This window comes from Ascaphus truei, chromosome 3 (genome assembly GCF_040206685.1).
Source record: "Ascaphus truei isolate aAscTru1 chromosome 3, aAscTru1.hap1, whole genome shotgun sequence".
NCBI lineage: Eukaryota > Metazoa > Chordata > Amphibia > Anura > Ascaphidae > Ascaphus > Ascaphus truei.
The window spans coordinates 106,577,070-106,604,447 of NC_134485.1; the positions used below are offsets into that span (position 1 = coordinate 106,577,070).

At 42.1% G+C, this 27,378-nt stretch overlaps 1 protein-coding gene across 3 annotated transcripts in view; it reads right to left on the minus strand.

Moving 5' to 3' along the window:
* Positions 1 to 27,378, minus strand: part of LOC142489084 (solute carrier family 13 member 2-like) — a 332,402-nt gene that overhangs the window by 192,839 nt on the left and 112,185 nt on the right. The gene's annotated exons all lie outside the window — the stretch shown is intronic.

The following is a 27,378-nucleotide window of genomic DNA, read 5'->3' on the forward strand; positions in this document are numbered from 1 at the left end:
GGCTCGTGGCCAGTAGCTTTTCTCCTGCTCTGCAAAAAAAAAATCCCCTGCTCGAAAAAAAAAAAATCCCTCTGGCTGTGACGCGGCTTGGAGTTGCCAGGACTTCAAACCGCCCTTCCTTCTCTGCACGGGTAAGTAATGGGGAGGCGGGGGGGGTTGGGGGTGCGCGCGCGTCTGCTGCTCCTCCTCTTCCTATATATCCTCCTGTATAAATGTGTCACCTCCTACTTACAAGACCTGCACTGATCCGGTCATGGAGAGGATTGTGGACACATGCTTGAGGTGTGGGGAATTTAATGCCTTTAATAAATATTTATACTGATACATCCGGTCCCCGGCGCTCCCGCTGCCCACGCGGGAGGTAGCAGAGGTGTTTCTCCCCCCTCCCTTCGGCGCTCCCGCTGCCCGCGCGGCTCATGTCTTTCTCTTCCCCCCTCCCTCCCTCTGCCCGCGCGGCTCGGGTGTTTCACCCCCCTCCCGCTGCCCGCGCGGCTCATGTCTTTCTCTTCCCCCCTCCCTCCCTCTGCCCGTGCGGCTCGGGTGCTTCACCCCCCTCCCGCTGCCCGCGCGGCTCGGGTGCTTCACCCCCCTCCTGCTGCCCGCACGGCTCGGGTGCTTCACCCCCCTCCTGCTGCCCGCGCGGCTCGGGTGTTTCTCTTACACCCCCTCCTCCCCTCGCTCCCGCTGCCCGCGCGGGGCGGCAGGTAGTAGCAGGGTGTTTCCCCGTCCCATCCCGTGTGTGTGTGAGTGTGTGTGTATGTGTGTGTGTATGGGTAGGAGAGTGTGTGTGTGTGTGTGTGTGTGTATGTGTGTGTGTGTGTGTGTGTGTGTGTGTATGTGTGTGTGTATGGGTAGGAGAGTGTGTGTGTGTGTGTGTGTGTGTGTATGTGTGTGTGTATGGGTAGGAGAGTGTGTGTGTGTGTGTATGTGTATGGGTAGGAGAGTGTGTGTGTGTGTGTATGTGTGTGTGTATGGGTAGGAGAGTGTGTGTGTATGTGTGTGTGTGTGTATGGGTAGGAGAGTGTGTGTGTGTGTGTGTGTGTGTGTGTGTGTGTGTGTGTGTGTGTGTGTGTGTGTGTATGGGTAGGAGAGTGTGTGTGTGTGTGTGTGTGTGTATGTGTGTGTGTATGTGTGTGTGTGTGTGTGTGTGTGTGTGTGTGTGTGTGTGTGTGTGTGTGTGTGTGTGTGTGTGTGTGTGTGTGTGTGTGTGTGTGTGTGTGTGTGTGTGTGTGTGTGTGTGTGTGTGTGTGTGTGTGTGTATGTGTGTGTGTGTGGGTAGGAGAGTGTGTGTGTGTGTGTGTGTGTGTGTGTATGGGTAGGAGAGTGTGTGTGTGTGTGTGTGTGTGTGTGTGTGTGTATGGGTAGGAGAGTTTGTGTGTGTGTGTGTGTGTGTGTGTGTGTGTGTGTGTGTGTGTGTGTGTGTGTGTGTGTGTGTGTGTGTGTGTGTGTGTGTGTGTGTGTGTGTGTGTGTGTGTGTGTGTGTGTGTGTGTGTGTGTGTGTGTGTGTGTGTGTGTGTGTATGAGAGAGTGTGTTTATGGGTATGAGAGTGTGTGTGTGTGAGAGAGAGAGAGAGAACATGTAGGACACCAGAAGTACCCCCCCACGCCACCCAATCAGTCATCCCCCCACCCAGTCAGTCATCCCCCCACCCAGTCAGTCATGCCCCCACCCAGTCAGTCATCCCCCCACCCAGTCAGTCACCCCCCACACCCAGTGATTCATCCCCCCACCCAGTCAGTCATCCCCCCCCCACCCAGTCAGTCATAGTCAGTCATCCCACCCCCCTGCCCTGTGCCCAGTCGCCCAGTCACCCCACCCAGTCAGTCAGTAATCCCCACCCAGTCAGACACCCCGTCACCCCAACCCCCCAATAACCCCACCCCGTCACCCCACCCAAACACCCAGTCAGTCACCCCAGCCCCCCAATCACCCTACCCCCCAATCACCCCACACCCCAATCACCCCACCCAGTCACCCCAACCCCCACAGTCACCCTCTCTCTGTCTCTCACCTGTCCGTCTCTCTCACCCTCTCTCTCACCCTCTCTCCGTGTCTCTCTCACCCTCTCTCCGTCTCTCTCACCCTCTCTCCGTCTCTCTCAACCCCTCTCTCAGCCCCTCTCTCACCCAGTCACCCTCTCTCTCACCCTCTCTCCGTCTCTCTCACCCTATCTCTCACCCTCTCTCCGTCTCTCTCAAACCCTCTCTACGTCTCTCTCTCACCCTCTCTCCGTCTCTTTCTCACCCTCTCTCCATCTCTCTCACCCTCTCTCCGTCTATCTCACCCTCTCTCTCACCCTCTCTCCGTCTCTCTCACCCTCTCTCCGTCTCTCTCACCCTCTCTCCGTCTCTCTCACCCTCTCTCCGTCTCTCTCACCTTCTCTCTCCGTCTCTCACCTTCTCTCTCTCCGTCTCTCTCACCTTCTTTCTCTCACCCTCTCTCTCACCCTCTCTCCGTCTCACCATCTCTCTCACCCTCTCTCTGTCTCACAATCTGGATATTTTATTTACCCTGTATATCTTAACTGCCGTATACTACACCGAAATAACCTATACTGCTTTCTTCCAGATCTGACTCAAGCTTCACACGGAAGACATCGGAACCCCCCCTAACCCAGAAGACAGGTAGGGAACACATTCCCTCCAATGTATAACATTGCAGGAGTGAGGGTACCTGGACATTGAGGGACTGCGGATCAGGTAAGATCCCAGGCGGGATTGCTGCTTTAAATATTGTGAAGCGGGGACGTCCAGGCACTAGTTAAGGGGTGCAGGAAACTAGTCATTCACACCTGGCTTTTTTTTCTAGATTCGACATTTATACACACATACACACACACACACGTAACAAGGACTAATTGTAGTATAATGTAATACAATAAATAAACTTATGTCAAAAACGAATGTTCTTACTAGAAATTTATTCAATTTATTTCATTTAGGGTTTTTTTTAAATGCGGGACTAGGGGCGGGACTAGGGGCGGGGTAGGGGCGGGACTAGGGGCGGGGTAGGGGGACTAGGGGCGGGGTTGGGGTGGGACTAGGTGACGAGTAGATTTTTTTGTTCGGCGAGTAGATTTTTGGGTGATTTGTCAAGCACTGTATATATATATATATATACAGTGGTTGACAAATCACCCAAAAATCTACTCGCCACACAAAAAAATCTACTCGCCACCTAGTACCAAACGTGTGCTGCTTGGGCCAATATTTACTCGCCCGGGGGTTAAATCCACTCGCCCGGGGCGAGCAAATGTATAGGTTTGTCGAACACTGTATATATATATATATAGATATATACAGTATACAGTATATATACACACAGATGATGAACCAATATACAAATACATGTAGAATGGTTATCAAAATCATACTGTCCTACAAATAACGCTTCTCTATACAGACAATAATAATAATCCATTTAATAATCCTAACTGATTTTACAATATAAAACATAACATTCCAATCCACACAGTACATTGCATTTACATTGTATAAATGATGCATAAAATCTATGCACCATATACATTCTGCAAATGAATGTTAACAATATAATTGCAAGCTACTCTACCAGTAAATACAAACACTTCCAAACAAGTCAACTATTTTAACCAATCAAGTAAACAAAAATCAATATATACTGTAAGTACCAACCAGAAAACACAATTTAAAACCAAAGCTAACCCTTACAATACCAAGGATTACATCTATCTAATTGTAAAAAACCTTATACATTATACACAGCATTGCAATGTACATGATGAACAATACAGTACATTCCCTGTATCTCCCTGCCTTCAGTGTAATCTGTTTAAAGCCCCCTCCCCCCTAATGTTTCTGTTAAACAGATTACACTGAAGGCAGAGAGATGTAAAGGCCTAAAGGCCTAAAGCCCCCTCCCCCCTAATGTTTCTGTTAAACAGATTACACTGAAGGGAGAGAGATGTAAAGGCCTAAAGCCCCCTCCCCCCTAATGTTTCTGTTAAACAGATTACACTGAAGGGAGAGAGATTTTACAGAAACACACATTAGGGGGGAGGGGGCTTTAAACAGATTACACTGAAGGCAGAGAGATGTTTCTGTTACCAGTAAATCTCCCTCCCTGCTTTCAGTGCAGTGTATGTAAATGTGGGGAGGGGGGGGGACCCAATGTGCATACTGTGAGGTCTAACCACCCTCACCCACTACCCACATACCGTTACCCCCCCCCCATCCTGGCCATGGCCCCTCCGCTTCTGCAAAACAGACACAAAAATTAAAACATACAAAGTAATGTCCCCTAACCCCTTAATCACCATAGCGGTTATTAACCGCTACAGTCATGAAGGGGTTAACCCACCGTCACCCACCACTCGGGATGCCTACATACCCTCCCACACTAACCCCCCCCCGTGAGGCCTAACCACCCAGTCAGTACCCACAAGGGAGGCCTACCCACATACCGTTGGGGAAACACCCCACCCCCAGTACCCACAATAAAAACAGTACAATGACCCACAATAAACAGCATTATATTTATTAAATACATTACCCACCCCCTGTGCCCCCCCATAAATACAAGATTTATCCTTTTACATACAGGGTTCATAACGCAGCCCCACGCTAGTCCCCGTTAGCCTGGCAGGGCACCTGGACAGACCTACAGTTTACCAGCAGCCCTTTTTACACAGGTTCTGGAGGCCTGCTGGTGGATCCTGCCAGCACCATGGCACCCAGGTGGTCTCCTTGGGTCACTGTGGGCCACAATTGGGTCTCCACGGTAGGCCCAAGGATGTCTGGGAGCCCCGGGTCAAACCCACAGGTGTCTGCGGGGCCTCGGGTGGTTCCCTCGGGGGTCTGGGGAACTCACGGGTGCTCACTACGGGTACGCGGTGCCCCCACAGAAGTGGGACCACACATCATCATCCCCGCACCTACGGGTCGGCGGTGCCCCCACAGAAGTGGGACCACACATCGTCATCCCCGCAGACTACGTGTCCGTGGTGCCCCCACAGAAGTGGGACCACACATCATCATCCCCGCATGTGTCACCCGTGGAACCACCAGCCTGATACCCTTGGGATACCCGAGGATACCCACAGGTGGTCTCCAGAGGCCCCACGCAAAACCACGGAATCAAACCCTGAATGTAAAAAAAATAAACCTGGCCTATACATTCAATACATACACCCTCCCCCCCAACACCTACAGTACAATAATGTGCAAAATAACTATTATCCAGATATGGATAATAGATGAATTGCCCATTATTAAAAACATTAACTAGCATATACAAATAAATAAAGTACTACTGACCTCATCAATACGAAGTGTCCGTTGCCAGCAAAATCCTTGTCTTGTCCACAACATACATAGCAAATACAAAGCCAATACATTGCAATTACATTCAGATATCAATTAACCCCTTAAACACCTTATCAGAAAATAACCGCAAAGGTAATTAAGGGGTTTAAGCCACACAGGACTGATACCCACCCTTCACCCATGAATTTGTACTGTGGCTTCATCATGCAACTATATATATATATATACTGTATATATATACAGAGAGACAGAGAGAAAGAGAGAGAGATATATACAGTATATATATATATATATATACACACGTTATATACACACCCATGATAAACCAATATACAGTACAAATAAATATAGAAGGGTTATCAAAAGCATACTGCCCTACAACCAAGTAAACAAAAATCAAAAGCCAATACATTGCAATTACATTCAGATATCAATTAACCCCTTAAACACCTTATCAGATAATAACCGCAAAGGTGATTAAGGGGTTAAGCCACACAGGCCCGATACCCACCCTCACCCATGAATTTGTACTGTGGCTTCATCATGCAACTATATATATATACTGTATATATATACAGAGAGACAGAGAGAGAGAGAGAGAGAGAGAGATATACAGTATATATATATACAGTATACACACGTTATATACTGTACACACCCATGATAAACCAATATACAGTACAAATAAATGTAGAAGGGTTATCAAAAGCACTGTCCTACAACCAAACACTTCTCCATACATACACACTAAATTAAAATCAATTTCCTTTAATATTCATAACTGATCTCTCAATCTAAATCATCACTAAACCTCTGAAAAGCCATTTAAACAACTTACATTCCAATATAAATGATGCCTAAATATCTATGCACCATATACATTCTGCAAATTAATCAACCAAGTAAACAAAACTCAATTAGCAATCATTATTTACATCTTTAAACAATTCACACTAGATCCCGAACAATAAAACCATTAACAAATTCACGCCTAGAGCAGAACAATTAAGCCTTTGAAAAAATATAAGTACCGACAAAAATACAACCTTTACAAACCAAGGCTATCGCTGACCTTCCTCAAACACACAATACAATACCAAGGAATACATCTATCTAATTTTAAAATACTTTAAACACACAATAAAGCATACTGTAGCAGCATACACAAAATTATTTAAAACACATCTAATCCAGCTTTTAAAACAACATCATTTCTTACCCTGTACTGTACTGTATGTATATATCGCTCTAGACATATATACATACATACATACAGTCGCAAGAAATGATATACCACAAAACAAAATACACATGTTAAAAAACCTTTTGAAAAAATTAACAAGTTAAATAAAATACATTTCTTTACTGTAGTTCACTTACCATTACTTGCCCACACCGACTCCCGTTGCGCAGCTTACTCACGAACCAATCCACGATCAGGAACCCATAAAATAATAAACCAGAAAATAATAAACATTAAACTAAAAATCCAAATCAATCCACGGGTCTTCTATCTGTAATCCATCTTCATCTGTGTTCTTCTTTCTTCTATCTCCTTCCAGCGGGGCGGGGCGGGGTCTTCTCCCCATCTGCGGCCACTCCCTGGTCTTCTTTCTTTGACGGAGGTCCTTCCTCCGCGGAGTCTGGCTTAAAAATGAGACGACATAGGCTTTTAAAGGCCTATGACGTCACATTTTGCGTCATGGTTCCCACGGTCCTGATTGGACCGTGAAAACCATGTGTTTTGGCCGACAAAAAAAAAATGATGACATCAAATGATCACATGGTATGGTAGCCAATCAGAGCGTGGGAACTCCATCCCTACTCTGATTGGCTACCATACCATGTGAGGGCGGCCATGTGCTTTTTCATGACGTCATCTTAAAGGCAATTGAAGCAAAGCCATTCTGATTGGCTGTGCTTTCATTCCCTTTAAGTGACGTCATCATTTTTTTTGATAAGGTGTTTAAGGGGTTAATTGATATCTGAATGTAATTGCAATGTATTGGCTTTTGATTTTTGTTTACTTGGTTGTAGGGCAGTATGCTTTTGATAACCCTTCTACATTTATTTGTACTGTATATTGGTTTATCATGGGTGTGTATATAACGTGTGTATATATATATATATATATATATATATATATATATATACTGTATATATCTCTCTCTCTTTCTCTCTGTATATATATACAGTATATATATATATATAGTTGCATGATTGGCAATGTATTGGCTTTGTATTTGCTATGTATGTTGTGGACAAGACAAGGATTTTGCTGGCAACGGACACTTCGTATTGATGAGGCCAGTAGTACTTTATTTATTTGTATATGCTAGTTAATGTTTTTAATAATGGGCAATTCATCTATTATCCATATCTGGATAATAGTTATTTTGCACATTATTGTACTGTAGGTGTTGGGGGGGAGGGTGTATGTATTGAATGTATAGGCCAGGTTTATTTTTTTTATATTCAGGGTTTGATTCCGTGGTTTTGCGTGGGGCCTCTGGAGACCACCTGTGGGTTTCCTCGGGTATCCCAAGGGTATCAGGCTGGTGGTTCCATGGGTGACACATGCGGGGATGATGATGTGTGGTCCCACTTCTGTGGGGGCACCACGGACCCGTAGTCTGCGGGGATGACGATGTGTGGTCCCACTTCTGTGGGGGCACCGCCGACCCGTAGGTGCGGGGATGATGATGTGTGGTCCCACTTCTGTGGGGGCACCGCGGACCCATAGTGAGCACCCGTGAGTTCCCCAGACCCCCGAGGGAACCACCCGAGGCCCCGCAGACACCTGTGGGTTTGACCCGGGGCTCCCAGACATCCTTGGGCCTACCGTGGAGACCCAATTGTGGCCCACGGTGACCCAAGGAGACCACCTGGGTGGCATGGTTCTGGCAGGATCCACCAGCAGGCCTCCAGAGCCTGTGTAAAAAGGGCTGCTGGTAAACTGTAGGTCTGTCCAGGTGCCCTGCCAGCCCACCGGGGACTAGCGTGGGGCTGCGTTATGAACCCTGTATGTAAAAGGATAAATCTTGTATTTATGGGGGGGGCACAGGGGGTGGGTAATGTATTTAATAAATATAATGCTGTTTATTGTGGGTCATTGTACTGTTTTTATTGTGGGTACTGGGGGTGGGGTGTTTCCCCAACGGTATGTGGGTAGGCCTCCCTTGTGGGTACTGACTGGGTGGTTAGGCCTCACGGGGGGGGGGGGTTAGTGTGGGAGGGTATGTAGGCATCCCGAGTGGTGGGTGAGGGTGGGTTAACCCTTTCATGACTGTAGCGGTTAATAACCGCTATGGTGATTAAGGGGTTAGGGGACATTACTTTGTATGTTTTAATTTTTGTGTCTGTTTTGCAGAAGCGGAGGGGCCATGGCCAGGATGGGGGGGGTAACGGTATGTGGGTAGGGGGTGAGGGTGCACACAGTATGCACATTGGGTCGTCCCCCCCCTCCCCACATTTACATACACTGCACTGACAGCAGGGAGGGAGATTTACTGGTAACAGACACATCTCTCTGCCTTCAGTGTGACCTGTTTAAAGCCCCCTCCCCCCTAATGTGTGTTCTGTAAAATCTCTCTCCCTTCAGTGTAATCTGTTTAACAGAAACATATGGGGGGAGGGGGCTTTAGGCCTTTACATCTCTCTCCCTTCAGTGTAATCTGTTTAACAGAAACATTAGGGGGGAGGGGGCTTTAGGCCTTTAGGCCTTTACATCTCTCTGCCTTCAGTGTAATCTGTTTAACAGAAACATTAGGGGGGAGGGGGCTTTAAACAGATTACACTGAAGGCAGGGAGATACAGGGAATGTACTGTATTGTTCATCATGTACATTGCAATGCTGTGTATAATGTATACGGTTTTTTACAATTAGATAGATGTAATCCTTGGTATTGTAAGGGTTAGCTTTGGTTTTAAATTGTGTTTTCTGGTTGGTACTTACAGTATATATTGATTTTTGTTTACTTGATTGGTTAAAATAGTTGACTTGTTTGGAAGTGTTTGTATTTACTGGTAGAGTAGCTTGCAATTATATTGTTAAAATTCATTTGCAGAATGTATATGGTGCATAGATTTTATGCATCATTTATACAATGTAAATGCAATGTACTGTGTGGATTGGAATGTTATGTTTTATATTGTAAAATCAGTTAGGATTATTAAATGGATTATTATTATTGTCTGTATAGAGAAGCGTTATTTGTAGGACAGTATGATTTTGATAACCATTCTACATGTATTTGTATATTGGTTCATCATCTGTGTGTATATATACTGTATACTGTATATATCTATATATATATCTATGTATGCTGGGTGATAATGGGGAAAGGCGGGGTTGCAGACCTGCCTAAGACATGCAGATGAGCACACAGCTATATTTGCATATATGCTTTCCTGTGGAGGGTTTTTGTCACTTTTTTTACTCACCATAACTTAACTCAGTATTATGGTTTAGCCTATCCCATAGCCTCTCTTGCATTCCCAGTAAAATCAACCCCACACTGATGAGACCCATCAAGGTCGAAACAGCTGTCTGTGGGTGGTTTTCTGGGTATGCACCTTAACCCTGGCTGTGCTCAAAGCTGTGACCATGCAGCAAGCTTAAGCCTATAGGGAACCATGTTAAAAATGGTTATTGAGGCAAAAAGTGACACTGTGTGCTCATTTGCATGTCATTTCCCAGAATCCCTTGCTGCAGTGGAAGTGCTGTATGCTGGGTGATAATGGGGAAAGGCGGGGTTGCAGACCTGCCTAAGACATGCAGATGAGCACACAGCTATATTTATATATATATATATATATATGTATACAGTATATATATATACACAGTATATACTGTATATGTATAGGGATTGTTATTATATATACTGTATATATATCCAGTATATATATATACAGTATATATTTATTTCTCTTCATGTATTTATTTATTTATTTAGATTTATTTATTAATTGTGGGGCTGCTGTGCGTGAATTTTTTTTATTGGGGGTGAGGGGGGTGTTTGGCCCTTGGTGTGAGTTTAGGACTTGCAGCAGCAGCACAATTAATAAATAAATCTAAATAAATAAATAAATAAATGAATATAAATACATACATTTAAAATACATTTTTATTGATAGTGTAGATGTGCAGAGGGTCTCCAGAGCAGAACCGCACTGGTTTCAGGTCTGGGGACCTCCTGCTCCCCGAGATACAGGCCCCTTTAGGGGGTGCCGGTATCCCTCTGCTCTGCTTGGTTTACAGGCCGCGATCACGTGGTCGGGCCCTTTAAACCAAGCAGAGGGATACCGGCACCCCCTAAAGGGGGCTGTATCTTGGGGAGCAGGGGGTCCCCAGACCTGAAACCAACGCGGTTCAGCTCCGGAGACCCCCTGCACATCTACACTATCAATAAAAATGTATTTCAAATGTATTTATTGTCATTTATTTATTTAGATTTATTTATTTATTTATTTTTTGGCGGCTGCTGAGTGTGTGTATTCTTTTTAATGTGGGTAGCGGGGGTGGGTGAATGGGGTATTAGCCCCAACGGTGCTTGTTTAGGGCTTGCGGGGGGGGTAGCGGGAGGGCTTAACCCCTTCATGACCATAGCGGTATTAACTGCTACGGTCGTGAAGGGGTTAAGTGCACCCGCAACCCCCCCGCAAGTCCTAAACTCACACCAAGGGCCAAATACCCCCCACACCCATCCCCACTACACACAATAAAGTGGGCACAGTGGGTTAACCCCTTCATTGCCTTAGCGGCTATCCGCTATGGTAATGAAGCAGCATTTCTGTATTTTTAATAATATTGAGCAGGAGCAGGGGGGGTCCCTGATCATTAATTTCTGGCTCAGGGAACCCCCTGCTCACTGTACAATATTATTAAAATACAGAAATGCTGCTTCTTTACCATAGCGCATAGCCGCTAAGGTAAAGAACGAGTGTTTATTTATACTGTATACTGTATGTGTTTTATTGATACTGTACATGTGCAGAGGGTCTCCAGAGCAGAACCGCACTGGTTTCAGGTCTGGGGACCCCCTGCTCCCCGAGATACAGGCCCCTTTAGGGGGTGTCGGTATCCCTCTGCTCTGCTTGGTTTACAGGCCGCGATCACGTGATCGGGACCTTTAAACCAAGCAGAGGGATATCGGCACCTCATAAAGGGGGCTGTATCTCGGGGAGCAGGGGGTCCCCAGACCTGAAACCAACACGGTTCAGCTCCGGAGACCCCCTGCACATGTACACTATCAATAAAAATGTATTTAAAATAATTTTTAATGTGCCGATGTTTGCGCAGAGAGAGAGCAGCGGATCTCTCTCTGCTGCAAACACATCTCGCCCCCGCCGCCCATACAGTAGTATCATTTATGTATGTGGATATACAGTACTGTATGTGTACAGTACTGTATGTTAGAGCTTATAGGGGTTGTTGTTATACAGTATATATATATATATATATATATATATATATATACTGTGTATATACAGTACTGTATAAATATATACTGCATTACAATTCATGAATTTATGCCATCTGGTGGACACGCGAAGGATTGCAGCTTATTAAATCCTGATCATTATCATTTAACAGATCAGGCCCCCGTCAGCCAGGCATGAACCGTGGCTGGGAAGGCAAACGCAACGGGGCTTGTCAGAGGTGAGGAGCGGCGCATTCCAGGTATCTGCCAGGTACAAACTGGGCATTTGCTCGAATAAAGTGTGTCGATGCTGTAATGTGGTGTAAATGAAACGTCATTTTTCCTCCTAACAAATTATAGATTAAAAATAAAGTAAACACATATAATTAATTATTATGATATTCGTAAATCACTTAGTTAATAAAATACTTGCACACAAAGAATTAAAAATAAGATTTAATTAGGAAAACATAGTCTCGTCCTGATGTTGGAATCTAAATGACCCCTGTGATAGGCTGCATTTAGAAAAATTATCCCTATATATTATCGCTACAGCCAAAACACATTAACATTGTGAAACAATTACTGTTATCCCCTAGTATAATTTCATGCATCTTGTATTATGACAGTTGTTAGTAGGTTATTTTGATAACCAATACACAGAGCACTGGCTCTATTAACTGACCCATTATGAATTAATTATTGAGTCCTAGTTCTCTGGTTTCATTATTTATAAAAGTAACATATTCTAATCATATGCTTAAATATATTTATCCTCCGTGATCAAAAAATACACTTACACTGGCGACACAGTTTATTGCACTGCGGCCAGATCCGCAAGCCGGGAGATTTCCCGGCTTGCTAGTGGCCGGCCCTCGGCGTGCCGCGCGTCACTGACGCGCGGTCACGCGTCATCGGGAGCGTGCGCCCCCTGCACGCGCGTCCAGGGCTCCCCGAGGGAGCCCTGGTGTCCCGCGATGTGGGGGACGGCGGCAGGGGGTTCCGGGGGACCCGGCGGACCCGGCAGCGGGAGGGAGAGCGCCCCGATCGGAGGGCACTCTTCCGCTGCTTTGGCGCGCGCCCGTCACCCTCCGGCGCGCGCCAGGCTACTGCTGCGGCCGAGAACGGGCAAATGCTCGAATAAACTCGGCCGCAGCAGTATAGGCGAATTAAATCTCCTCTAATGACGTTTCATGATGTCTAAATATGTGTTATATACTCTCATAATGTTATCTCATCGTAATCGAGTTTATTTATTTATTAATGAGTACAGCTTTGCCTAATCAAATTGCACATAGCGCTATGGGCATTGGTCTAATTGTTTTACATAATTATATTATTGGATAGAATAGGGTATATAAAGGCACCTTTTACCCCAAGCATATACACTCCTGGCGAAGCCGGATGCAGTCTATCAAGACTGGGCGAAACGCGTAGAGTGGTGCTTTTTGGACTAGTGGGCGACCTGTAGTTTCCCAAACCTCAGAGCCGTGACGTCATACGCACAGAAGGACGCAAAGAGAGGAGCTGCGATTTCACACTGCAGGCGAAGGAGACTTGGAGTATCCAAGGGAGGCGGTGAGAGCTGCGGTGAACCCACTACACACATATATTGTGACAAATGCTTGTTTTAATTTTGCACATTGTAAGTGCGCATTTTTATACCTGTTTTTTATATAAAGTTTATTATCCACCTGATCGCGCTATGTAGTGCTCTTTCCCTTTTTTACATACATTACCATCGTATTGACGAGAGGAGCCTGGAGGGAGATCCACACACCACCTATACCTTAGGTGTAGCAGCCCTATCTGCTAAACGCACTCTTACCTCTGACATCTTGTGAGTAGGCATACCATCAGAGCCAAGACTACACCCTATTATTTACCTCATTGCCAATACATCTGCACTTAAATTTTGCACTGTTTTTTCTTTTTTGTTTCCCATATATGCTCCTCCTGGATTGTTTGAGATATATCACACTTCTTGGAACCCGTGAAACAGGTCCCACCAGAGGGTTTGAGCAGGGTCATTTATTATAATTTTGTCTTCATTTGAAGTTTATTATTTGGCACATATTGTATATTGCACTTATTACCATTGTTCACAATTTGAGTTGTTTGCGCCTTGCTTCACTATTACTCACAATACTTCATGGGAATAGCCATGTCCTGCTCTATCTCCACCCTGTATACACAATCTGGGGGGGATGAGCCTTTGATCAGTGGTCTTTCTGTAGTCACACTGTCGCCCTCTGGCCATTAACATACCTTATGGGCCAGTAACTTTCGCGGGCTTTTACTGTAGGCATGAAATACAGTAAACCTACAACAATTTATACACATTAAAATATTTCGTTCGGTTGGGCCGAGCGGGCTAAAACTTGCTAGGCCCTCATGCCGGAGGGGACTCTCCATGGTGGCCAACTTTCAGCTTGCTGCGATCCACTGAACCAGAGATAACAATATTGGATTTTAAGACCTCATGTTATACAGACTGCATTTCTCCGTCATTGGAGTCAATGGCAGAACCACACTTTGCACAGTGAACCGCACTCTGTTCGGTTAGCCTGAGAGGGCTGGGAATGGCCATGCACCATGCCGGAGGCATGATTACCTGTTGGCCAAATCCCAGTCCTCTAGCCCTCTCCGAACCGGAGATACGGATTTGAAGTTTATACCGTTTTACACTTAACCGTTTTAAAACCTAGCGGCTTTCCGCCGTCATTGTGGTCAATGGCGGCGACCCTCATGGCGGGCGTGACCCTTTCTCGCGCCCATTGCCCGTCGGACCCTGTTGGGGTCGAGTGAGTGGGGCCCAACGAGCTAAGGGCAAAAATAATTTTATTGCTAGCTGCCCCAGAACCGGAGTTACAAACTTTAATTGATGGTGAACTTGGCCGTAACCGAGTTCCCACGGCAATGTAGCGATCAAGGCTCTTTTCATTGAAACAGTAGCAGTACTCGGATACTGCGGTTTGGCAGTCAGCCAACACGGTTATAATGTATCACCTCGTTCTTGGAAAGCGGACTCGAGGTATTTCCCATTGAAATGCATTACGCCATTCATTTCAATGGGGAAGCTCCGCTCATCCTCTCGGGCGCCACCTGCTGGTCTTTCTTGATATAGGACCCAAAACGGCTCAATCTCCATTGAATCCTATGGAGCTCCAATGGCGACCTATGGGCACTGCCAGCAAATGGTAGGTGAAATGCGGGAAGGGGAACAAAGGGCTATCAACATTCAAACACAGTTAACCCATTCCCTCCCGACCTGATCCCAGTGTATGTGCTTGGTGTACATACGGTATGAGCAGAAACACATATAACTAGGAAAATACATTACCACCAAAGGGGAATACACATTGTACTGAGGCAAGGGAATTTTAACCATTTTTATGGTTAACCCCTCGTCTCTCACACAATGGTAATGGTGGCCAGCTGGGGGGTAACCCCTTTATTACCGGGCTAGCCACCCCCTCTCATGACAATCATGTTATGAGAACCGTGAGAGACACCATAAATGGCCTTTTGAGGCATATAAAAGCATGTCCCTGGAAGGCCAGCCCATTTGAGAACGACTTTGCTTTTTGATTGTATTGTATACTGTAGTTCAAAAGTTATAGAAAAATGTTTTTACTCCAAAAAAAAAATTGATTTTTTAAATTATTTCATTTTTTAATGTTTTTAATGCTTTTTTCTTTTCAGAGGTACTGCAGACCAGGAAGGCGGGTGGAGGGGGCAAGTGTAAAAGTATTGTACTGTGTGTATAATGTAGCAACCGTCAGTAATTTACACAAACCCCCCCCTCTCTCAATGACAAAAGAACTACAGCCATTACGAAGAAGAAAGTCAAGAAGAGGCGACCGACTGTATTTTTGTATTATTCATTTTTCCATGATTGTCCTGTACAAATAAAATTGTTTCTTCTTTAAATTCATGAGAATCATTGAAACACCCCCACCCCCAAAGAAAAATTCACATACTGTACACGCATGCGTCTAAATGTGATGACACGCATATGCGTTTCAACAAGGTTCTAATGAGACATACACGCATGCGCATAAAATAATCATTATGAAAACAAGAGAAAGCCTAGCAAAAGTTGAAAGTATTGAATGATAAATAATACATATACTGTAGAATAAAAGATTTACACGGTACAATTTTATTTTTGGGGTTTCTTATAAGAGTTAAACATGCAAGTGTATTGTAATTATACTGCAAAATGCAACATCAAACAGTAGTGATGATTAGAGTACAATGTAAAAAAGGATTGAATATGAAAACAGCAGCATACTGTTTAAGGTTTTCTATAAAGCTCACAATTATTCTATCCTAATCAATAAAAATGGCACTGTCACAAAATTGTTGCCTACAGCACTTGGATTTTTAAATCAGATTCACAATGCGCAAGCAACGTTTCAAAAAAGAAATATTACAATATACTGTAGATCCATCGAAATTCCTCCTTTTGCCGTTTTCCACTTGATGTCAAAGTTTCTTTTCTGGGGGAAAAGAAAACGATGCTATTATTTACGGTATTGCGCATGTGTCAAGTCGAGTCATTGGGAATTAAAGCAGCAGTTCAAACAACTTTTGATATGCTCTGGCTCTTGAGCCCCGCACTCTCCCTAGCTGTCCACCAATTGAAACTACTATAGTAACTGCTCAGTCAATCATATTGCTAAACAACATTTTCAAGAATTGTGCAAGAATTAAATAACTCTGAGCAAAGCGATTGATTACAGGAGAACGGACCGATCTGCAGCTTACTTTAACTAATCACTTGTCTGTGTGCATAATTTATTGATGCACATACTGTATGTACAGTACAGTATTGTTTAAAAAAAAGAATATATATTTTTTAAATATGGCAGCTTGAACTGCAGCTTTAAACTTAATAATGTATAGTGTAATATAGTATACTGTAGTACATTATATTTACCTTCATTATAGACTTTGCCAAACGGGTGGTGATGAGCCACTGTCACTACTGTAGTCTTCATTATAGTTGACAGGTGACAGCGGGCCTGCTACACCTGTAGTTGACAGCTGATGAAGCTGAAAAACTTTTTGGCACATGGAAGCATGCTGGAATTTTTGCAGGTATTCAGGGGGGGACAGATAGCAAGGATTGCCATTCACGAGGTTTTCACTGACGGGTGGACCATTATTGTAAATCGGTGCAGGCGCTCTTGCCGGCGATGTTACATTGTTGGATTGGGATTGACGAATCTTATATGGATTCAACCCGGACTTTCTCCTTTTGAATTTACCATGATCAAACACACTGGAAAAATCTGATACCACACACCAATACCCTCTTCTATCTCCGGGTGCAAGGTCAATACGAAAAAAACACGGATAGTAACTTAACTTTTTTCTTATCGCACGCTTCCACACACGAGCATCAGTTGAAAATTTGTAAAAATCCTAGTTTGAAATTAAATATTCATAAATTTCAGCAACAGTCGCCATGTTATCTACTGCAGCATTAATTGCAGAACAAATAAAAAATGCATACGTACAGTCAGGTCTTTTATAAGTCTGCGGTGTGCACATTATGTAGGTACAGAATGTCAACTGCAAGTCCAGCAAGCAATTGTGCAGGAATAAGAATGTAGAAAAAAGCACATATCATTACACAGCATTGACTTTTACAGGGGTTTTTTTTATTAAGAAATGCCTAAATTTGATAACGTCTTCAAGTACCAAGGTCAATTCACAATGGACCACTGTGGTAGACATTGTTTTTATCTGTTTTTTTTAAAACCTGCAAGTCGACACAGTAGCACCAGTACTGTACAGATTACAATTCATTACAATTCATGAATTTCTGCCACCTGGCGGATACGTGAAGAATTGCACCCAAAGAAATCTGAAACCATTAAACAGACCAACCGCGGATCACCCATGGGTGCCGGGCGGCGTGAATGCAGCATGAACGCGGGAATGCAAAATGAACACCGCGTTGAATACAGCAGACCGAACGACAACGGCTCCGTGATTTCTTTGGATAACGGCCGATACAGCTGTATGTATACATCAGATAAGAGATAAAACAATGCATAATGGTACACTAGTTGGTACAGATACTAGATATCTGAACACATATTTTAATGATAACCTTAGTAGATTTTAAGTTATTTTGGTCTGTGACTGTATAGATCAGGGGTGGCCAACTCCAATTCTCAGGGGGAACCAACAAGGCAGGTTTTCAGGATATCCCTGCTTCAGCACAAGTGGCTCAAGCCACCTGTGCTGAAGCACATATATAATGAAACAAGAAAAAAATGGGTGTATATAGCGCTAAAAAAATCTTGTGCAGTGACAATAATATTATAATGTGATAGTGCACACAATAAAATATATTAATATATAATAATAAACTTAGGCTGCCAGGTGATACCAACTCCAAGACAGGTTGGAAAAACAAGACAAATAATAAACAATACAGACCGGCGCCAATTAGTCCAAGGTGATACTAATGTCCAGCACTGAAAGAGTCTTAGAATAGTAGATGGCTGCAGTAGTATCTTCACAGCTTGTCTTCAATGATTGGACTCCATATACATGTGCATGGAAGAAAAAACAGACAAAGAAAACATATCATAGTGCAGTATGCAAACAACCAAACATGCAGGACAAACAGGACAAGACAAACACTACATAAAACAGGCAAGGCTGACTAATCCTACAATAAAGTATTTATTAACACAATTAACATACTTGTACAAAGGACATACTTGAAAACGAGAGGTAACTCTCAATGTATTACTTCCTGGTAAAATATTTTATAAATAAATAAATAAATAAAATGATGAGGTAGCACACGTGGGATCCGGTGGGTAAAACCGGAATCCTACTTACAGGACTGCCACAGGACATAAGCAGGGGTGCAAGGATAGATGGTAACCGGCAGCAGCTCCGTTTTTTTCAGTCTTTAGACCTCCAGGGATTTCTTTCTCTCCGTGACCGGAAGCGCGTCACACCACGCGGCTTGACGGATCTCGTGGAGCTCCTGGTGCTGTCTTTCAACCTGAATCCGGAAATCCACTGCTAGAAGGCGGGTGCAATCGCCGAATTTCCTTTCACTTGGCTGCAAGGCTCCCGCAGTAACTACCAGTCCTCTGCCACACTCAAAATACAAATCTGCCCAACGCGTTTCGTGCGCATGCGCACTTCTTCAGGGGTAATGGATACTGGGCATGTATGACTTAAATACTGACAGAACTCTTCTAATTGGATGTTGTGGCTAAAACCTACCATGGGATTGGTTCAAGCTACTGTCAGTCATGCCCTCAAGAACAATCAGCCTTACTAATACAAACAAAACTCACAATGACAAAAAACCTGATAAAATATTAAAATTGCAATGGAAGATATATGCACAAATATTAAACTAAACACAACATATTAATCACATAATTATAGTTACATAATGACCAATAAAAATACTTACAAATAATACTAATACATGTTAAAATTATAAATAAATAATTTAATAATTCAAGAACTATTATCTATGTTAAAAACACTTTATAATAATTTTAAAAAAGCTCCTAGGTCAAATTCAATGTTCAAGCCATTCGGAGAGAGGGTCTTCAGCTCATAGATCCAGTATGACTCACGTCTACTGATCTGCTTGAGCTGATCGCCCCCTCTCCAACTGACCCGCACATTTTCAATGGCCTTACATTTAAGTCCGACCGGATTTTGGTTATGATGAATTAAAAAATGATGTGAAACACTATGTGTAATGAGCCCTTTCTTATATTATATATATGCTCATATACTCTCCTCTGATAGCACCTCCCTGTGCGGCCTACATACTGAAAGCCGCACGGGCACTCGAGTAGATAGATCACAAATGAAGTGTGACAATTAATGTGAGACTTGATGTTATATGTTTTTAATGTCACATTTGATCTAAATATTTTAGCATTATCACTATAAGAACAAGCTGTACACCTGGTACATTTAAAAAAAACCTTTTGATACATTTGCTGACAAAGATTCACCATGATCCAAGGGGCAACTAGGTGCCAACCTTGATTTCAAATTGGATGCTTTGGTGAAAATAATTTTGGGTTTAGCTGGAAGGCAATGTGCTAAAGTGCTATCACACAGAAGAATGGGCCAATGTTTGTTTATAATTTGTCTAATCTTGGGGGCCATCTCGTTATATTGGGTTACGAAGGCTAAACCACCACTAAATTCACTCTCTTTCGCTGTTTTTTTATATTCTAGGAGACTGTTTCTATCTATACGATCTACCTGTTGGGAGGCTTCTGCAAGCAATTTCTCAGAATATTTTCTTGCCTTAAATTTATCTTTTAACTCACTAGCCTGAATAGCGTACTCCTCTTTGTTGGAGCAGTTACGCTTAAGGCGTGTGAGTTGTCCCTTAGGGATATTACGAATCCAACTGGGATCATGTTGACTGTCCGCTCGTAAATAGTTATTTGCCTGTACGGATTTGAAAAGCGTCTTCGTTTGAATTTTATTATTATCAGCTGTGATTTTGAGGTCCAAAAACTCTATGTGATGTTTATTGTGATTAAATGTAAATGAAAGATCCCTATCATTATTATTTAAATAAACAAAAAATTGTTCTAGCTGTTCTTCGCTACCAGACCAAACAAAAATCACGTCATCTATGAAACGGCGCCAGAGCACCAGGTGTGCCCCAAGAGGACAGTTGTTCCAAATGAAATCTTCTTCCCAACTGTCCATAAAGATATTAGCATAACTTGGGGCAAACCTGGTACCCATCGCCGTTCCACACACCTGCAAATAAAATTGTGAATTAAACTGAAAATAATTGTGTGTTAAAATAAAACGTATGCTGTCCAACAAAAATGACTTACGGACTGATGAAGTGGCAGTGTCTGACTCCAACAAGCGTGATACTGCTTGACACCCTTTAAGATGGTTAATGGTGGTGTAAAGAGATGTTACATCAGCAGTCACCCAGATGTAGTCAGACTGCCAGTCCAAGTCCCTCAATATCTGCAAGACATTAGTCGTGTCACGCAGATAAGATTTGGCTTGACAAATTAAAGGCTGTTAATGATAATCAATAAACTGAGATAAATTTGACGTGAGTGATGATATACCCGATATGATTGGTCTGCCAGGGGCAAAACTAATATTCTTGTGTATTTTAGGGATAAAATAAAAAATGGGTGTGCGTGGAAAAGGTGAAGATAAAAACTCTGACTCTGTAATTGTAATAGCTCCATCCTCGAGACCTTTACTTGGGAGCATTTTATACTCCATTTCGTATTTACTCAGAGGATCTTTAGTGAGGGGGAGGTAAGTGGTGGTGTCCCCAAGTAATCTCATGGATTCTTGTATGTAATACTCTGTGTCCATCACCACTATACCTCCCCCTTTGTCAGCAGGTTTTATAACAATTAATTTATTGTCTTCCAGTTGTCGCAATGCCACTTTCTCTTGAGGATCCATATTATCTTTTTGGATTTTATATGTTCTACTACTGTTTTCTAGATCCTTAGTGACTAGGTCAACAAATGTATTTACCAGGTGACCTTGCGCAAATTTAGGGTAAAAAGTTGATCGTGACTTAAAAACCTTCTTCGGTTGGGGAGAGGTTGTTATAGGCTCATTATGTTGTGATTCCATTTGCTTAGTAATTGGATCTTTAATGAAATACTTTTTTATTGCCAATTTACGTGCAAATTTGTGTACATCAATATGAAGATTAAAACTATTAGGCCCACAGATAGGTGCAAATGTAAGACCTTTGCCTAAAACTTTCCTTTCTACACTGGTGAGTTGATGTTTACTGATGTTGAAAATGTTTTTAGTTAGACAACCATCTTTCAATTTATGTCTATCAACACCTCCCCTGGTTCCTCTGGTGCATTTTTTCTTTTTTTGTAATTTAAAGGAGGCTGGGGTTCTGTATGTGTTTTTATTATCTCTACCTGTGGAAAAATGTGTTCTCTCTCCTTTCTCCACTCTAAAAAAGAAAAGCTTGTTTTTGTTCCTTGTGTAGGTAGTGGAGTAAAGGAGACACTATCTGGCTCACTTTCTGATTCAATTTCCGAAAGTACATGATACTTATTGTTGGTCAAAACTACGTCTTGTTTTGCCGCCAATTGCGCATCATAAATCTCTTTGGCCTGTTTCTGCTTTAGATACTGGTTGGTGTTATGCTGAGGTAACACCCTCTGTGGTTGTGGAATAGAAATAGGGATTGGCAAAAGAGGTAAATGATGAGGTTTCTTTAGTCTATAGTTATCTCTGGATTTATGTTTATCAGTAGGGACTATATTGCTATTATCTGGTCTGCTTCGTTTAATTCCCAAATGCTGATTACTATTTTTTGGATTACGATCTTCATTTTGAACCTGATCAGCTTTACTTTTTTTATTCCAGGTTCTTTGGCGACCAGTATCATAGTCTGTTTTGTCCCTAAAAAAATTACTCTGTTTTGTACCAACTATTTCAATTTCAATTTGATCCAACCTCTTTTTAACTATGGGTTCGAGTTCTTGCAATTCTTTATTGCTTAAAAAGGGTTCAAGTTGAATTTTCAAATCTCCAATTTCTTCATCTAATTGTACTAATGTTTTTTTACGTTGATGTATTAGCAACTTCATCAATGCAAAAGAACAATTATCTAAAATATCATTCCATTCCTGCATGAATGGTATATTTTGGGTGTCCACTGTTGGAACTTTTTGGACTCTAAGTCCTCTAGGGATCCGATGGTTCTCCAAGTATTTACTAAGAGTGGTAACTTCCCACCACTGTTTGCTCTCTGCAATCAACCAAACAAACAGGACAAGACAAACACTACATAAATTTATGTAGTGTTTGTCTTGTCCCGTTTGTGCTGCATGTTTGGTTGTTTGCATACTGCACTATGATATGTTTTCTTTGTCTGTTTTTTCTTCCATGCACATGTATATGGAGTCCAATCATTGAAGACAAGCTGTGAAGATACTACTGCAGCCATCTACTATTCTAAGACTCTTTCAGTGCTGGACATTAGTATCACCTTGGACTAATTGGCGCCGGTCTGTATTGTTTATTATTTGTCTTGTTTTTCCAACCTGTCTTGGAGTTGGTATCACCTGGCAGCCTAAGTTTATTATTATATATTAATATATTTTATTGTGTGCACTATCACATTATAATATTATTGTCACTGCACAAGATTTTTTTAGCGCTATATACACCCATTTTTTTTTTGTTTCGTTTTCCAGCGTAGGTGTAGCAGCTTTAAACACTCTATCACTATGAGCACCTTATTTTTTTCTAGAACACGTAGGAATATAGACGTGGACCTTATATTTCAAGACCCTCACTCAGTACCCAGAGTAGAACCCAAGGTGGCAGATTTCCATCCAATAATGGTCCAATTAGAAAGGTCACTGATTGCAGAGAGCAAACAGTGGTGGGAAGTTACCACTCTTAGTAAATACTTGGGGAACCATCGGATCCCTAGAGGACTTAGAGTCCAAAAAGTTCCAACAGTGGACACCCAAAATATACCATTCATGCAGGAATGGAATGATATTTTAGATAATTGTTCTTTTGCATTGATGAAGTTGCTAATACATCAACGTAAAAAAACATTAGTACAATTAGATGAAGAAATTGGAGATTTGAAAATTCAACTTGAACCCTTTTTAAACAATAAAGAATTGCAAGAACTCGAACCCATAGTTAAAAAGAGGTTGGATCAAATTGAAATTGAAATAGTTGGTACAAAACAGAGTAAATTTTTTTAGGGACAAAACAGACTATGATACTGGTCGCCAAAGAACCTGGAATAAAAAAAGTAAAGCTGATCAGGTTCAAAATGAAGATCGTAATCCAAAAAATAGTAATCAGCATTTGGGAATTAAACGAAGCAGACCAGATAATAGCAATATAGTCCCTACTGATAAACATAAATCCAGAGATAACTATAGACTAAAGAAACCTCATCATTTACCTCTTTTGCCAATCCCTATTTCTATTCCACAACCACAGAGGGTGTTACCTCAGCATAACACCAACCAGTATCTAAAGCAGAAACAGGCCAAAGAGATTTATGATGCGCAATTGGCGGCAAAACAAGACGTAGTTTTGACCAACAATAAGTATCATGTACTTTCGGAAATTGAATCAGAAAGTGAGCCAGATAGTGTCTCCTTTACTCCACTACCTACACAAGGAGCAAAAACAAGCTTTTCTTTTTTAGAGTGGAGAAAGGAGAGAGAACACATTTTTCCACAGGTAGAGATAATAAAAACACATACAGAACCCCAGCCTCCTTTAAATTACAAAAAAAGAAAAAATGCACCAGAGGAACCAGGGGAGGTGTTGATAGACATAAATTGAAAGATGGTTGTCTAACTAAAAACATTTTCAACATCAGTAAACATCAACTCACCAGTGTAGAAAGGAAAGTTTTAGGCAAAGGTCTTACATTTGCACCTATCTGTGGGCCTAATAGTTTTAATCTTCATATTGATGTACACAAATTTGCACGTAAATTGGCAATAAAAAAGTATTTCATTAAAGATCCAATTACTAAGCAAATGGAATCACAACATAATGAGCCTATAACAACCTCTCCCCAACCGAAGAAGGTTTTTAAGTCACGATCAACTTTTTACCCTAAATTTGCGCAAGGTCACCTGGTAAATACATTTGTTGACATAGTCACTAAGGATCTAGAAAACAGTAGTAGAACATATAAAATCCAAAAAGATAATATGGATCCTCAAGAGAAAGTGGCATTGCGACAACTGGAAGACAATAAATTAATTGTTATAAAACCTGCTGACAAAGGGGGAGGTATAGTGGTGATGGACACAGAGTATTACATACAAGAATCCATGAGATTACTTGGGGACACCACCACTTACCTCCCCCTCACTAAAGATCCTCTGAGTAAATACGAAATGGAGTATAAAATGCTCCCAAGTAAAGGTCTCGAGGATGGAGCTATTACAATTACAGAGTCAGAGTTTTTATCTTCACCTTTTCCACGCACACCCATTTTTTATTTTATCCCTAAAATACACAAGAATATTAGTTTTGCCCCTGGCAGACCAATCATATCGGGTATATCATCACTCACGTCAAATTTATCTCAGTTTATTGATTATCATTTACAGCCTTTAGTTTGTCAAGCCAAATCTTATCTGCGTGACACGACTAATGTCTTGCAGATATTGAGGGACTTGGACTGGCAGTCTGACTACATCTGGGTGACTGCTGATGTAACATCTCTTTACACCACCATTAACCATCTTAAAGGGTGTCAAGCAGTATCACGCTTGTTGGAGTCAGACACTGCCACTTCATCAGTCCGTAAGTCATTTTTGTTGGACAGCATACGTTTTATTTTAACACACAATTATTTTCAGTTTAATTCACAATTTTATTTGCAGGTGTGTGGAACAGCGATGGGTACCAGGTTTGCCCCAAGTTATGCTAATATCTTTATGGACAGTTGGGAAGAAGATTTCATTTGGAACAACTGTCCTCTTGGGGCACACCTGGTGCTCTGGCGTCGTTTCATAGATGACGTGATTTTTGTTTGGTCTGGTAGCGAAGAACAGCTAGAACAATTTTTTGTTTATTTAAATAATAATGATAGGGATCTTTCATTTACATTTAATCACAATAAACATCACATAGAGTTTTTGGACCTCAAAATCACAGCTGATAATAATAAAATTCAAACGAAGACGTTTTTCAAATCCGTACAGGCAAATAACTATTTACGAGCGGACAGTCAACATGATCCCAGTCGGATTCGTAATATCCCTAAGGGACAACTCACACGCCTTAAGCGTAACTGCTCCAACAAAGAGGAGTACGCTATTCAGGCTAGTGAGTTAAAAGATAAATTTAAGGTAAGAAAATATTCTGAGAAATTGCTTGCAGAAGCCTCCCAACAGGTAGATCGTATAGATAGAAACAGTCTCCTAGAATATAAAAAAACAGTGAAAGAGAGTGAATTTAGTGGTGGTTTAGCCTTCGTAACCCAATATAACGAGATGGCCCCCAAGATTAGACAAATTATAAACAAACATTGGCCCATTCTTCTGTGTGATAGCACTTTAGCACATTGCCTTCCAGCTAAACCCAAAATTATTTTCACCAAAGCATCCAATTTGAAATCAAGGTTGGCACCTAGTTGCCCCTTGGATCATGGTGAATCTTTGTCAGCAAATGTATCAAAAGTTTTTTTTTAAATGTACCAGGTGTACAGCTTGTTCTTATAGTGATAATGCTAAAATATTTAGATCAAATGTGACATTAAAAACATATAACATCAAGTCTCACATTAATTGTCACACTTCATTTGTGATCTATCTACTCGAGTGCCCGTGCGGCCTTCAGTATGTAGGCCGCACAGGGAGGTGCTATCAGAGGAGAGTATATGAGCATATATATAATATAAAGAAAGGGCTCATTACACATAGTGTTTCACATCATTTTTTAATTCATCATAACCAAAATCCGGTCGGACTTAAATGTAAGGCCATTGAAAATGTGCGGGTCAGTTGGAGAGGGGGCGATCAGCTCAAGCAGATCAGTAGACGTGAGTCATACTGGATCTATGAGCTGAAGACCCTCTCTCCGAATGGCTTGAACATTGAATTTGACCTAGGAGCTTTTTTAAAATTATTATAAAGTGTTTTTAACATAGATAATAGTTCTTGAATTATTAAATTATTAAATTATTTATTTATAATTTTAACATGTATTAGTACTATTTGTAAGTATTTTTATTGGTCATTATGTAACTATAATTATGTGATTAATATGTTGTGTTTAGTTTAATATTTGTGCATATATCTTCCATTGCAATTTTAATATTTTATCAGGTTTTTTGTCATTGTGAGTTTTGTTTGTATTAGTAAGGCTGATTGTTCTTGAGGGCATGACTGACAGTAGCTTGAACCAATCCCATGGTAGCTTTTAGCCACAACATCCAATTAGAAGAGTTCTGTCAGTATTTAAGTCATACATGCCCAGTATCCATTACCCCTGAAGAAGTGCGCATGCGCACGAAACGCGTTGGGCAGATTTGTATTTTGAGCGTGGCAGAGGACTGGTAGTTACTGCGGGAGCCTTGCAGCCAAGTGAAAGGAAATTCAGCGATTGCACCCGCCTTCTAGCAGTGGATTTCCGGATTCAGGTTGAAAGACAGCACCAGGAGCTCCACGAGATCCGTCAAGCCGCGTGGTGTGACGCGCTTCCGGTCACGGAGAGAAAGAAATCCCTGGAGGTCTAAAGACTGAAAAAAACGGAGCTGCTGCCGGTTACCATCTATCCTTGCACCCCTGCTTATGTCCTGTGGCAGTCCTATAAGTAGGATTCCGGTTTTACCCACCGGATCCCACATGTGCTACCTCATCATTGTAATTGTGTTAATAAATACTTTATTGTAGGATTAGTCAGCCTTGCCTGTTTTATGTAGTGTTTGTCTTGTCCTGTTTGTCCTGCATGTTTGGTTGTTTGCATACTGCACTATGATATGTTTTCTTTGTCTGTTTTTTCTTCCATGCACATGTATATGGAGTCCAATCATTGAAGACAAGCTGTGAAGATACTACTGCAGCCATCTACTATTCTAAGACTCTTTCAGTGCTGGACATTAGTATCACCT